Genomic DNA, 16,322 nt, shown 5'->3' with positions numbered 1-16,322 from the left:
TCACATTTCTGCAGTTAGCCTCACAGTGACCCTATAAGAAGAGAGCTATGGACATCCAGAAAAAGGCCATAAAACGGAGGGGGATGCAGGTTATGAAAAGCTGATAATATTTTTCTTTGGCTTCAGAAGCTCCAAGAGTGAAATGTGGCTCAGAAATCTTGATGGCTACCATCATAAAATGTTAGAACTGGAGCATAAGCATATTCACGGATTCCATCTTCATTAAGATATTCTCCTTTGATCCATGAACAAAGAGCAACTTTAAGTGCCCAGTCAGTATGCTTAGAGCATTATGGAAGATTTGGAAAGGGATTTCAACTTATCTTCTACTCTCAGGAAAAGCACGATATATTTTCATATATAATTTGGGAAACAGCACTCACAAATGCTGATGAGGATGTGGAGAAAAGGGCCTCCTTGTGCCCTCCTGGTGGGAATGTAAATTGGTGCAGCCACAATGGAAAAGAGCATGAAGGTGTCTTTTAAAATTAAAAGTAGAACTAACACACGAACCAGCCATCCTACTGCTGCGTATACTTTCAAAGAAAATGAAAATGGGATATCAAAGAGATATCTGCACTCATGTTTACTACAGATTTTTCATAACAGCCAAGATAAGGAAATAGTCCCAGTGCCCATTAACAAATGAATAAATAACACACTTAGAATATCATTTGGTATAGTCAAGGGAACATTATCCACAAGAAAACAAGAGAATCCTGACATCTGTGATGACATGGATGGATGTTCAGTGCATGAGGCGAAGTGAAATATGTCAGAAAGAGAAGGACATACCACCTGGTAGCACCTGAAAAAAAGCCAAACCTACAGAAAGAGAGAGCAAAGGGTGATTGCCAGGGCCTGAAGAAAGATGTTGTTCAAAGGGAACAAACTTCCAGTTGTAAGGTGACTGAATAAGTTCCAAAGACCTAAGGTAGAGCACGGCGACTTTATTAGCAATACTGTATCATACACTTGGGAGTCTCGAAGAGAGTAGATCTTAAATGTTATCATCACATAAGCAATAATTATGTGAGGTAATGCAGATGTTGGCTAATGCTGTGGTGATTGTCTGTCAATGTAGACGTTGTACAACCTTAAACTTACACACTGTTATATGTCAATATCTCACGAGGGCAGGAAAATATATAAAGAAACAGACCAAAAAAACTCCCTTTGTTTCAGTAACTAGTTCCTCTTGTTTCCTTAGTTTATAAATGTGTGATTTCTCACCCTTTTTAAGGTAGGCAAATGTTTATCGATACAAGGCATATCATTGACAGTTTGATATGGAGGCAAATCCGCTGTGAATGACACAGAATGTTAGATTTAGTACAGGGAGTCAGGATTACAAAATTCTGAGAACCGTTCAAGAAATAAGTGGAAAGCTCATTTCTCTGCATATGTAGTGGGCATAAATTTGCTGTAAGAGAGCAGGGTCAGTGGTCTGAACGAAAAGCTGGACATGCATTTGTGGACAGCAAGCACAGTATTACAGGGACTAAGTGGGCCACCAGAGAACAAGTGAAACCCACAAAGACCAACCAAAACGCGTGGCTGTCTCCCACCACATCCAAAATGCAAGGACGTGCAAGTCCAGCAAAGAGGCACCTGTGCTGGGACTCAGGCAAGCTGAGGGAGATGGCATGTAGGTGTCTGAAGACCAACAGGCCTGGCAGCTGCCCCCACCCTCACCTGACAGGAGCACCAAGAGATAAGTCACAGCATTCATGAATTTCATGGCATCCTCAGACCATCCAGGATGCTGCCCTACTTTCACCTTCCAAATCGCATACTAATTTTTCTTGTGGCCAAACCTATGTCAGAAACTTACAGGTAAAGAAATTCTGAAAACAAACAAACAAACAAACAAAGCCCATAATTTCACTAAGATAAACTGACCCAGTACAATGCCACTAGAGTTTGTTCCCTGCTGAAATGCTATCCACATACATTTCACCTTAATACAACTTCCTAATAAAGGTAACAGAAAAGTCACAATTCTACCCAACATGGATCAACTACCCTTCCAAATGAAATGGCTTACCCTTACAAATGAAAACATGCTAACCCCCTCTTCAGAATGATTTGATCCTTCTCTGAGTGATTTATCTTGTATCTAAGTGACATTTTCCTTTTGATACCCTACAACACAAATCCCAAGATTTAAGGCTAATAGTAACACACCTTATGTTAATGGATAGGGGCATGGGCCATTGGGAAACACAAAGAAAAGAACTAGATAATATGTATACAAATGTTAAATACCAAACTAAGAAGGCAGAAAGAATGATTATAGTCTTCCTTGGTGCAACTGATCACAAGGTCACAGCCAGTGTTTCAAACTCCTCCACTGTTTGTTCACATTCCCTGTGCTTTTAGGAAGCAGGCAGGAGGTCAAGGCTCCTTGCCTGGTAAGGTATTCCAAATCCTCACTTCTGAAATCATTCTTCTTGTTACTTTTCCATTAATTTTTTTTTTTTTTGGTCATTGTATATTTTCATGCACTTTTTTTTTCATTTTATTTTTTCAGCCTAACAGTATTCATTTTTTTTTATCCATTTTATTTATTTTTTCAGCGTAACAGTATTCATTCTTTTTGCACAACACCCAGTGCTCCATGCAAAACGTGCCCTCCCCATTACCCACCACCTGTTCCCCCAACCTCCCACCCCTGACCCTCTGAAAAACAACCTGAGGGTTTTGAAGGGTCAGGGGTGGGAGTATTCATTCTTTTTGCACAACACCCAGTGCTCCATGCAAAACGTGCCCTCCCCATTACCCACCACCTGTTCCCCCAACCTCCCACCCCTGACCCTTCAAAACCCTCAGGTTGCCCCAACCTCTCACCCCTGACCCTTCAAAACCCTCAGGTTGTTTTTCAGAGTCCATAGTCTCAGAATAAATGAAACAAGATGGGATTGGGAGGGAGACAAACCATAAATGACTCTTAATCTCACAAAACAAACTGGGGGTTGCTGGGGGGAAGTGGGATTGGGAGAGGGGGAGCGGGCTATGGACATTGGGGAGGGGAGGCGATCCATTAATTTTTATCACAGAGTATGAGGGCACTAAGTTGTGCCCAAGGAGATCTTCTGCACCAGACACTAATCTTTCTCACCCCCACTGTGTGCCAGCAATCCAATTTCTTCCTTGTAGGTGGGATCAATTACCCCAGCCCTTAAAATAATCCTCTTCTTTCCCTGTGGTTTCACTGGCATGAAGGGACCAATGTATCCAGGTTCCACATTCTACAACCCATCAGTTTCGGTTAGATGGGACTATTACTGTGTCTCTTGGTAGTCACCTTTCTTCCTTGAGAACCAAGACTTTTAGACCATTATAGCACAGGTTTGTGGAGACAGCAAGAAAGAAATTGTTAGTAGGTTACTTAGAGTAATAAAGGAAACACTTCCATTTCCAACTCCTGATTCTCCAGACCCATGAACTTGTTACAACCCTGTAAGATACTGCCACTGAGAAAGCACAGTAGCTGGACGTTAAAAAGATCATTACACCATTCCATCAGCACAATCATTTCAAAGTGATGAGCCACCTAGTGAGACCAGTAAATTCCACAAGTATAAGTCCATTGTCAGACTTAATTTTCTTTAAAGGAACTTTCTTTTTCTTAGATAATACTACAAGGAATATTACGATAGTAAGTAAGACACACATGTTTATGAATGGCGGTTAAGAGAAATATTCTTGACAAGATAAGCAAATTTATATATACGGAGTAAAAGAAAGTTTCAATGGGAACACAGTGTTCCCTTCCATGATAGGAATGGTACAAATAATGTCAACTGGTGACTGTCCGATCTCCCTGGAAAATGGTGCTATATCAGGGCACAGAATTGATCTCTGTTGTCATCAGGTTGGTCCATCAGCCTTAGCTAAGATCAAATCAGCCTTCTTGAGTGGAAGTCCATGTTGGGGAGACCATGCGTAACTTCCATTCACACCACCACGGTTAATTTGTTCATTAGCTTCTTGACCATGAACAATGGTGGCTTGGAAAGACTATGACATAAACAGAATTATTTATCTTATCTACCTCATTATTAAAATTCTACACTTCTGAAAATTCACAAGAGACATTCACATGGGACATACGCAGCGTCTTTTTAGAGAAATCCAGCCAACACTTCTTCCCAAGGTCTCCTTGTTATTGATTTTCCAACTGTGTTTCTTCTAATCCTTGACTATCTAGCCAAATCATTAGCTACTGTCTGGATTGCTGTAGCTCCACTCCCCTCATTTCAGATAAAACAAACAAAATGAATTTGAAAGGGTAGTTATGTTAATCACCATACAGTACATCATTAGTTTTTAATGTAGTGTTCCATGATACACTGTTTGCGTATTACACCCAGTGTTCCATGCAACCCATGCCCTCCTTGATACCCATCACCAGGTGGTTTTTGAAATTCAGCTGACTGAGAGAGTGCTTCTTCCACACTCCTCATGGTCCCTCCAGACTGAGGCTAAGATATAGCGATCTACTTCCAGAGAGTGCCACTGTTACATGCAGATTTAACCCTAAAAACAGACCCTTATGATTCTTTCCACCGTTATTTGATCATAGAAAACTCCCCATGAGGAAGATAAGGTGAAGAATGAGAGGACGTGATGCAGTGGGTGTAAGGGCTATCTTATCTGAGCCACTTGATAATGGAACTTACTTATGCTTTCAGGACCTGTTAGCACTTGACTACATATATACTATTTCCATCTGATGGTCAGATGCTGATTTCTGATGTCAAATGACTGATGGTCAGACAAAAATACCTAGATAGATTGATAGATTAGATAATGACAGATTAGATAGATAGACAATGCTAGATTAGACTGCCTACAGTAGGTGTTTTGTATGAGTTCCCTATGCTCCATGAAGTTCTTTTCCTGCCAGGTTTCACCTGGCTGATTGTGAGCTCTATAGCTGCTGGCAGTCGTCAACACCACAGACTCTAATTCACTCTGCATTAGTAAAGAGCAAATACTAAGGCTTGTTATCCCTTCCTCCTCCCCCCCACTACAAATACACACCAAACTTCCAATGGAAATTTGAGGGAAGACATTACTCTGGAGTGTCACCAAATCAATTAAAAGTTCAAACTCTTTCCAGAAGGATAATTTTATTTACATATATTATAATAATTTGTTATTAATCTGGAGGTAAATACTTTAGTTAGACGCTGAGGGATAGACACAAAGGGTTGATGAGGTTGAATTACTCTGCCATTTCATTTAGAGTACACTGATTAATAACACTGACTTCTACCACATTCCTCTTTCCTAATGTTTGATTTTTATACCTAAGAACTCCAAATTCACAGCCTCCCCATGGCTTCACCTCTGAGGAGAAAGTTTCCTGCTTCTACTCTAGTTTTTTTCTGTGTCTGTTCTGAGTTGTAGTTTCATGTCTATGGTTCCTATTTCTTTGTATTTTTAATTACCACAGTCTAATTTGCTTTCTGTTCTTTGGAAATGTTTCAGAATAGCTGTTTCACTTATTATCTTTTTCTTCTTTTGCATATATATTTTTACCATATCCTTTTTCTTTAATACATTGTCTTTGCCATGGTCATGAGGTTTGTTACAACTGTCAACATAATGTTATAGTGTTATAATACAGTCAACCTTCTTTTTTTTTAATATATTTTTTTAAAGATTTAATTTATTTATTTGACAGACAGAGATCACAAGTAGGCAGAGAGGCAGGCAGAGAGAGAGGAAGGGAAGCAGGCTCCCCACCAAGCAGAGAGCCCGATGTGGGGCTTGATCCCAGGACCCTGGGATCATGACCTGAGCCGAAGGCAGAGGCTTTAACCCACTGAGCTACCCAGGTGCCCCAATACAGTCAACCTTCTTAAACCAGATGTTTACCCATACTTCTTTTTTTTCTAAGATTTTTTATTTATTTATTTGACAGACAGAGGTCACAGGTAGGCAGAGAGGCAGGCAGAGAGAGAGAGGAAGGGAAGCAGGCTCCCTGCTGAGCAGAGACCCAGGACCCTAGGATCACGACCTGAGCCAAAGGCAGAGGCTTTAACCCACTGAGCCACCCAGGCGTCCCTACCCATACTTTTTGTAACATGGAGCTGAAAAATTTGGAGTCTTGCGATAGCACTTGTAAATTATGTATTTAAAATTATTTTTATGTATATGAACTGATCCACTTGAAAGGCATACTACCTCCAGAAAGTCTCTTCACATATAACAAAAGTATGTAAAATCCAGATTCCAGTTACAGCCTTTGACTCTTCTTCAAACACATTTTAATTTCTTATCTTTTCTGATACTCTTCTTTTCAGATTCATGCACTACATTAAAATATTAAAGTGTTTCCCTTTACAGATATATGTAGTCTATAAATATGTATATATATTATTCCCAGATCCCTGTCAAATTTAATCTGCTTATTTTCAAGTCTAATACTAAGAAATCCACTTGCTCTGGCAGAACCTGTCACCACATCCACACCATCTATAATTTCTCAAACTTAATATATCCCTTTTATCTCATGTATTTTAAATCCTTTGGGAAAATTCTGGGAAATAAGGGCTCTATGACCAAACACTAAATAAAATTTCAGGGTTGGGAGGAAAGAAAATGTCAGTTCTAGCTAAATAATCAGTGATAAGAATTAACAATGTGCTTGACTTACAGTTCATTTATGCCATGTGAGCTAGGAAAAACGGACTCAAAAAATTTAATTGTCTGTGTGAAAACTTGAACATTTAGTCATACCCTGCATTTTAAAAAGAACTAGACATTCCTATGCTAGTGTTGCCTAGACTCCCTTCCCATACTTTACCCCAAATTCTTCACTTACTCTACATTCCCAAATAATGATCAACTTTTCTTTTAAGCACTAACATAAAAAATGGAGCCAAACAATTTCAAACGGCCCTATCAAGCCATGATTCTGTGGCACCAGCACTCACACACCTAAGTTCATTTTAATTCCTAAGCATTATTTCTCGCTGTAATGTTTAACTTCCACCATGAAAACAGAAGGGAAGGCACACTTGTGTGTGCATGGTGTGAATTTCCAAAACTGTGAAGAACTGCTGTGGTTTCATATGGAGATTAAGGGGCTGTGCATTCTTATAACTTAATACTAGCTTCCACTGAGCCATCAGATAGTAGATCTTAACAGAGCAAGCAAGTTACATTAGCAAGTCAGTCTATCAGAATAACCAGCAATCAAAACTGTAGCCTTTTCTCAGATGCCGTCTTTTGCCAGAACTGTGCATGACTGAAGGGACTGTCATGGTTGCAGTGTAAGGGAGGGGAAAACCACCACTCTTTCTTCCTACACTGTACTGTAGCTTGAATTAACTTCTGAGAACAAATCTTAACACAGAGGCAAAGATATTAGCAAACATATTCATGAATTTATAATCAACAAAGATATAGTATGCGTTATCAAACTGGTTAATATTACATGCGTTAGAGTAGGAGGTAATTATTTCTTCCTTTTCATATCTGAAATTATACTAGGACTAACAATACTCTTTTCTAAACTTCACTTTTGATATTTTATATAGAGGGCCTCTAGGTTCTAATGACAAATAAAAGGTAACATGCTTAGTGTCATAATGGTTTTATTGATGTCACACAATTTAATAAATTTATCTATTTTAGTCAGAAAATGGCATCAAAGATGTGTGTTATCACTGAAACAATGTGTGGTAACCACTAGGGTTATTCACAAATATACCATATCCATAGTTGGCGGGCACTATCTGTTCATTTGAAGTTGGGTACGGACATGTAATTTGCTTTGGCCAATGGAATATGACATCTGAAATGCAGAAATAAGAAAACCTTTTTAGATTCATAGATTTTCTTTGCCTTGAAGGAAACTGATACTGTTTCAAATAACAGAATCTCCATCATACTGGATCCCTAAGAAGAGTAGAAGCAAGTAGCCTGATGCTGATTTTCAACAATTTATAATATATATAATTATTACTAATAATAGCCTTCTTTCTAGAACTGGGGAAGATCAGAGTTTGGGTGCCGTATAGAGTAATTTACTTCTGTGTCAAAAAGATTATTTTATTTAAAAATTACTATAGAATTTAAGATACATATTTAAAAAACATTCTTCTTTAAAGTTTTTTTTTTTTTTAAGATTTTATTTATTTGACAGAGATCACAAGTAGGCAGAGAGGCAGGCAGAGAGAGAGAGGAAGGGAAGCAGGCTCTCCGCTGAGCAGAGCGCCTGATGCGGGGCTCGATCCCAGGACCTTGAGATCATGACCTGAGCCAAAGACAGAGGCTTAACCCACTAAGCCACTGAGGCGCCCCTCTCTTTAAAGTTTTTATTTAGAATTTGCTAATGCATAAATACAACAGCAAGATTTGCAAACAGAAATAAAAATAAAAACTTTGCAGTCTTAAATTTTTGCTGTCATATTGTCTTATTTCTTGCTTTATTGAATGAATAAATATTAACACCCGCATATTTCACTGTGTGCCAGTGATTAAATTTGGTCCCATTTAAAGGCTTAATTAAATGCCATTAACAATTAAATCTCATTTATAATTTTAATATAGTCCTTTTCATTTTAAAGTATTTCAGTGGTCTGAGTGATAAAACTTCCCAAGTACTTAAGTAATACTTTCGCTTTATGAGATTAAACTTATAAGTATGGACAACCAGTTATAATAAATGTTCAACAGTATATTTCAACTTAGTAAGATTCCTTTTTTTCTCAACAAGATCTTTAAAGTTACAAATCTAGATCAATTATTTGCTAACAACTTCAAATTCAACTCACCATATAACTCTAGCATGCTGAACTGTCTTAAACCTTAAAAGTAAATAAATGATCAAATAAACACTTGGTTTTATATTAAAATATGCATTTAACAATATGGCTTCGGTTCCAAATATCTCCAAATTGAATTATAAATCTTCCTGGGTTCAAGGGATCTTAAGGCTTTATGACGAAAATTTTTCTCACCTAATGGAGGTTACTTTTACACAAAATTTCTGATAAGCACTCCGTGGAGAATTCCTTTAATTTAACTTAGCGAGACATGCTAAGCTGCCACTGCAGGGTATTACAAGGACTCTGTAACTCAAAAAAGAAATTATGCTAAGAGGTTCTGAAGCACATAGCCCAGTTCCCTGGTCTGATCATGGACATTTACAAATAACCCAGGATATGAGAGGACTTTAATTTACTAGAATTCCCTTGGCAACCAAATGACTTAAATACTGAATGATATCTGAACTTAATGGGATCCTACATGTTTTCCATATTCTTTATATAAGGCTGATAGGATAATGCCACTTTCATAGGCATTAAGTAGCATCTAAATGAATTCTGAAAAGCTCCCCGAACTATGTGGATTTTTACAAGTTTTATGGTTATACTTCTAAGCAAAATCTCTAACTCTAGCAAGTCACCACAAAGAGACAATGTCACAAGAGAGCACTAATGGCCATCACCTAAGAGGTAAAAACTTGGAAAGACTGCCACATACAACGTAACAAGGAAAAGCCAGATAATTTATAAAAGCATACGTGTTCTTGAAATTATCAAAGATTATCAGAGGGCAACCAAATATGCTGAAATCCAAGAAAAAGCAGATGTTTGCAAGGGGAAATGGAATGCAGACACTGACTCAGTTCTCACAGCTTGAGAGAAAAGCGTAGCTTCCATAGAAAGTGTCAAGGAGAATGTAGGTAAAATTGTTAATGCAGTGTTAAAGGTTAGCATGAAAATACAGAATACACAGAATGGCAGACACAAGGGGAATTTACATCAACTTACAGGTTCCTCTTCTTCATGGAAGAGCTACTGAGAAAAAGTGGGTGTATAAAATCAAGCACAAAAGAAACCTTCAACCTTCACTTTGTGCAAGTTTCAAAGAAGAGAGCAAACACCTTTGTGGGAACAGTTCACGGCCACAACCATTTTTGTTGCCCCTACAAAATACCAATCTTCATCTACTCAGGAAGGGGTAGAAAATCCCACAGAGCAAAGTTCAAGACCTGTAGAGGCTGGGGGGGAGGGACGAGAAAACAGACACTCTAGTCTTGAGGGAGAGGTGGACGATCTTCCTTCGCTCAGAACTCTGCAAGTCTCCAAACGCTGAGAGAGTGACAAGACTGCTGAACACATCAGGAAAATCTAAACCTCACAAAGCACTAAAGAACGATAAAAAATATCAAATGGCCTAAAACACATGAAATTGGAATCCAAGAGGAATAAGAAAGAAAAGAGGGAGAAGAAATATCTGAAGGGACAACAATCAGGAATCTTCAGAAACTAGAGAAGATGTAAACACTCAGCCATTCAAAGAATCATGGCAGGGTAGTGTGTGTGTGTGTGTGTGTGTGTATGTGTCTCACACACACACACTCACACACCTGGACACCTTGTATTCCAACTACTGAAAGGCAAAATTAAAAAGAAAATCTTCACCACAGTCCAAAAAAAAAAAAAAAAAGTAAGACAAAATACATACAGAGGAACAACAACAAAAAATAATTATAGCCAATTTCTTGTTAGAAGCAATGGGAACTAGAAGGCAAGTGCTGAAAGATAAAAATCTGTCAATCCAGAATCATTTTATTTAGGAAAAATGTCTTTAAAAAATAATAGAGAAACTGAGACGATTACAGGCAAATAAAAACTAATACAATTCATTAACGGGGTGCCTGAGCGGCTCAGAGAGCGAAGCTGCCAATTCTTGGTTTAGGCTCAGGTCATGATCTCAGGGTCATGAGACCGAAGCCCACGTTGGGCTCCACGCTCAGCACAGGCACATCTCTCTCCCCCCCTCGGCCCTTCCCCCTGCTTTCATGTCCACATGTACACGCTCTCTCTCTCTCTCACATAAACAAATAAAATAAAAAGAGACTTCATTAACAGTAGAACTGCACTACAAGAAATGTTGAGATGTTCTTACGGCAGAAAGAATATATCAAAAAGTCATTTGGAGCTCCATGAAGAAATGGCTGCCCAAGAAATGGCTAAAATGAAGGTAAGGATGGTAGACTTTTTACTTACTATAATTCTTTGAAAAATAATTGTCCTGTCTACAGCAAAAAACAATAGCAATACACCAATGCACTGTTGATTAACAGCACATGGGGAATAAAGTGAATGGTGACCGTATCAGAAAAGATACAAGGGAGGAACTGAGATTAGTTACAAGGGTTTTAAACTGCATGCGAAACAATATAATACCATTTAAAGTCAAATTGTGATTAATTAAAGATGTATGCTACAAATCATACAAAAAAAAAAAAAACAGGAGTGGATTTTGGGAGGTGATGGTCTCCATCTTAATCGTCATTATGATTACAGAGTTTTGCATTTGTAAAAAAATGTAATGGTGCATTCATCATAATGTAAACAGTATATGTCACTGTATGTAAGTAACATTTAAAAAAAGTAAAATTAGGAGACATTTCTCATTCTTACTCTCACAAAGATATTGTGGGGCTCAAGGTCCTTGGGAGGGCACAGAACTACTTTGGTAAGTTTTACAGACCTTCTCTATGAAAGATTTCAGAAATTAGAATATTCTGGAATTTGGAGTCCAATATCCCAAACTTCCTGTCAGATAAGCTCCAAATATAGAGGCAGCTGATGTAGTATACTGGAATATGTAAGAAATCTCAAAAGACATGGATCAAGTAATTTTTGTTTTTTAAAGATTGTATTCACCTATTTGAGAGAGAGTCAGAGAACATGAGAGAAAGTTGGAAGGGCATAGGGAAAGGGAAAAGCAGACTCCCTGCTAAGCAAGGAACCAGACGTGGGGCTCGATCCCAGGACTCTGATACCATGACCTGAGCCGAAGGCAGATGCTTGACTGAATGAGCCACCCAGGTGCCCCAGATCAAGTCATTTTTAAGGCTTAGGTGAAAATGTTTCTTTTATTTATATAACATTAATAAGTTTATGATCCTGCAAAGTCATGCTTATAATAAAAATGTGCTACTAGGCTATCAAAAGGTTCTCATGACAAGAAGGATCCTTTTATTTTCTCCATACTGTTTCTCCAACTCCGTTTTAGACACTGCCATAAACCTGCTCTTAGGGAAGCCTTACAAGAATGTGGAAAATCTGAAAGCAGGGAGAGGGGGTAGAGAGAAGAAGCTAATGCAAAAGGATGGTTCTTAATTGTACTCTGAGTCCTCTTACAAGTAACGTGTTTTATTGAAGAGTTGCTGTGGGAACTCTGGTGTTTAATTTCCTGACATTTCTGAGAATCAAATCTAACAGGTACGGTTTGATTAACATAGTTTAGTAAGGATGCTGTGTTTTGGTCTCTTCTGACATGTAAGAGAAGCCACGCTAATACTAAAATCCGAGCAAGTCTTTTGTTAAAACAAATATTCTAAGTCAACCTTCCTGTCAAGGGAACAAATCCCAGGAGAGATCATTATTTAGACTTCTTTCCGCTTCCTTTGGATAGAGGCTGGGCCTCACCTCGGTAGGGCCTGAGCCTGTTGGAGGGGTGGGAGGTTTGTTTTTTCCTTATCGTATCTCTGACACCTAACGGTGGATGGCACAAAGTATACATCAAATGTATTTTCGTAAATGAGTAAATGAATAAACAGATGGCTGAATAAAAGCTACTCTGAACGGGGAGTGTGGGAGACATATTTAAAGGCAGGTGCCAGGGATGTGGTTATGTTTGCCACCTCCTTCGTGGTAGACAGGAGTCTTTGGAGGCCTCAGGGGAACCTGCAGGACCCAGAGGGAGCAGTTCTAAATGGTATGCCAGGACTAACTCCCCCTCTGAATGCATCTCTGATTTCTAACATTCACGGCAATTATTAAAAATTGTTTTGAATAATACACTTATTCCTAAACAGAAATGTCTAAACACCTCCTGGTTCTCTCTCAAAGGGGTCAAGAGAGAAGGGGATCTTGGCTTTTGAATCAGACAGACCTAAATTCTAATCCCAATTTCACTACTTATTGGACATAAGACTGTGAGGAAGTTATTCACCCTTTCTGTCCCTTAGGTTTATTCATCTAGAAGATGGACCTGATAAAATCTAAGTGACGAAAATGATCAGAGAATAGTTACTGAGAGTACCCAGAACAGAATTTAGCTAATTTAGACTCGAACAAGCCATACGTATTTTCACTTTTCCAGCAGCAGCGATTTGTGCTTCAAACATTCTTCCTGGACATAAGGAGTAAATCGATCTGTCTCCCTTAACACTTTGTACCCTACAGCTGAGAGTGGTCATGACCCGGTGGCTCAAATGAGGTACAGAAAAATACATAATGACTCTGGCCAGAGAAAATAAGGACAGAGAAAACAAGAACATTGGTTTGCTCCCTCTGCAGGCAATCGGCTTGTCATTGGATGCCTAGGGTCTGATTACCTCCTTTACATCCTTAGCATGAATAGCTACACAATGTAAGTGGCCTTGTAATTATCAGCTTCTTAAAGTATCTTCAGTGATAATGGTCTCGAGGGCTTAAGACCTCAATGAATCTTAGCATGTTTCTTTTGCAGAATTTCCCCTCTCTTGTTTTGAAAACATTTATCCAGGAGAAGAACGGATCCATTTTCAAATTTTCTTAAAGAATGTGTTCATCATGCCCGTTCTAGCTACACAACCCCTGTGTGGGCCATGTTTTTATGCATTTTCTTCAAAAGCAGCTCTACATAAAGGATGCTTATTTGACCTCATTTTTGTTTATTTCTTTGAGCTAAAAATCAACTTCTCTAATATATAAATTTGGAATTTGTTTAATAATTTTAGAGGTATCCTGTACCTAGTGCACTTCTTAGTAATATATGGTGGAGACAGAACGTAGATGAAAGAAGATAAAACAGGACATCTGTCATCCCTTCCATACTATCTTAGTGGTTTGGTACAGTGATGATTATCCCAGCATGTCTTGAATTGATAGTCGTATCTGGTTTAAAGCCACCTAATTTTAATACAGATCAGCTTCACAACATAGATGAGATGAGGATCTAGATAAATGGTCCATTAGAACTCTCGGTTTCAGTGATGAAAGTTCCTCAGTGCTTTCCAGTATGGCAGACACTAACTACATGTGATTCTTGATCACCAGAAATGTGGCCAGTGTGACTGAAAAACTGAAATTTTAATTTATTAATTTAAATTAAAAAATTAATTTAAATTAAAATAGTCACATGTGGCTAAAGGTTTCATATTAGCACAGTACTAGATTAAGTTTTTTTTTAAATATTTGATTTATTTATCAGAGAGAGAGAGAGCACACAAGCAGAGGGAGCAGCAGGTAGAGGGAGAAGCAGACACAGGGAGAAGCAGACTCCCCACTCAGCAGGGAGCCTGATGCAGGACTGGATCCCAAGACCTAAGGATCATGACCTGACCCAAAGGCAGACACCCAGCCGACTGAGCCCCCCAGATGCCCCTAACCTTTATTTCAATATTTATTTCAATCTTATAGGAAACCAAATGAGCATCCCAAGAACGAGCCTTTTTATTTACTCAAATACAGAAAACTGGAAAAGAGATAATAACATAACCTCTTTTGATACCCATGGAGAAAATAAGCCCTTTGTTAATAAAAATACATACTGGAGGAACACTTACTCCTTACGTGTTTTGTGTCAGATATTGCACAAGAATTTCTGGGAACAAATGTAAATATAAGAAAGACATCAACCCTTCCCTAAGAAGCCCACAGACTGGTAAAGAAAGACACGAACTCCTATTATGCAGAGTAACGAATATCGCAGCAAACCCACATGTTCCCTGCTCAGAGAACAGACATGGAAAAGCAAGCTCTGACTAAAATGGGTATGAAGCGGTACAAGATGAGGAATATTCAGGACAACATAAGGTGCCTGGTTATACCTTCTTCTAACGCATGTCATCACTGCTCTTTGCAATGAGTTTCACCACTCGACAACTACATATACACTTTGTGAATGAAGAAGGTTGGTAATATTTTAAAATTCGTTAAAAATTTTCATTCCACGTTTATGTATTTCTGCTACTTGTTCTCACTGGTAAGACGACATCTTATTCTTATGAAATACATAAACATTTTTACACAAGTTACAGTAAAAGACAAGCATTTAAATATATTTGATGTTGTCAAATTGTGCAGACATTCATAACCAAAGAACACACACACACACACACACATACACACACTCACGTTTTATAGCTTTACTGAGGTATACTTAATGGGCCATGAAATCAACCCATTGTCAGGGCGCAATGCAATGTTTTGGGTGTTTTGTTTGTTTGTTTGCCTTAGAAAATTTAGAGAGTTGTGAAATCATTACTGCAATCCAGATTTAGAGCTATTCCATGAGTCCAAACATTTCCCCTGAACCAGTCTGCAGTCCCCCTCCTCACCCTCACTACCCCAGATTAGACAATCACTGATCTGGCCTCCATACATTTGTCTTTTGGGGGTGATTTATATAAGTGGAACTGTAGGATTCAAGAATTATACCATCCTATCTTAAGGAAAACACCACCTTAGTTACTGGAGAAAATTCAAAATCACAAACAATCCTTGTGAAGCCATAGAAAAACAATGCAATAACTTGAGGGGGAAGAGCCTTGAGCTGGGAGCAGGGCTTCTGGGCCTGGCCCCGCATGCTTGGGGGAGGGCAGTAAAGTCAGCTCTACAGCTTTCCTTCTGTATCTGGGAGCGTGCGATTATTGCTGCGGACAGCTTCTGTTCAGCGTGATCCACCAGTGTTCTCAGACAAACACCTCTGCGGTTGAGATGTGTCCTTCTTCTCTGTTGGTAACCTTAGTAATCCCATCACGCTGGGCCAGTAAGTAGGAACCCAGAGAAAAAAAGTAGGAAACAATAGTTTCCTGGAGGTTGGGCAGTTTCCACAGAATGTATTTACTTGATGCTGGAAGAGTGCTTCCTTTGATAGAGTCTTTAAAAAGCATTGATTACTCACACTCCCACACATGCATGCACAGACATAAAAAGTCAAGTGCCACTTATGTAAGAATAGAGACTTAAAGTTCACTGGGGATTAATTTTTCTTCTCTTTTCTTCCTCCCTTCCCTGCTAAATAAAAGCATGTGAGATACATCAAACCAGTGTGTCCTACTGTGAGTTTCTTTGCATTATTTTTAAAAATCTTTTTGGGAACAAGGAGAGTGTCATGATTAGTGATTTGTGATTTAGTTCCATTCTGATTAAGAGGATTTAAACTGCAATTTCTGCCATTATGAATTAAATGTCACAGTTCATTAGAGTAGAGCCAATTCAGTCCATTCCAACTTTATATCCATGTTCCTGATATTAAATCCTTTCCTCAGGATGTATTAACTTGGCATCAAG

General features: G+C 38.6%; 1 pseudogene; it reads right to left on the bottom strand.

Annotated features, from left to right (window-relative positions):
* Positions 1-16,322, bottom strand: part of LOC123946528 — a 49,717-nt pseudogene that overhangs the window by 30,621 nt on the left and 2,774 nt on the right.

The sequence above is a fragment of the Meles meles genome, chromosome 7, assembly GCF_922984935.1.
Source record: "Meles meles chromosome 7, mMelMel3.1 paternal haplotype, whole genome shotgun sequence".
Classification (NCBI taxonomy): Eukaryota; Metazoa; Chordata; class Mammalia; order Carnivora; family Mustelidae; genus Meles; species Meles meles.
This window is presented reverse-complemented; position numbering and strand designations above follow the sequence as displayed.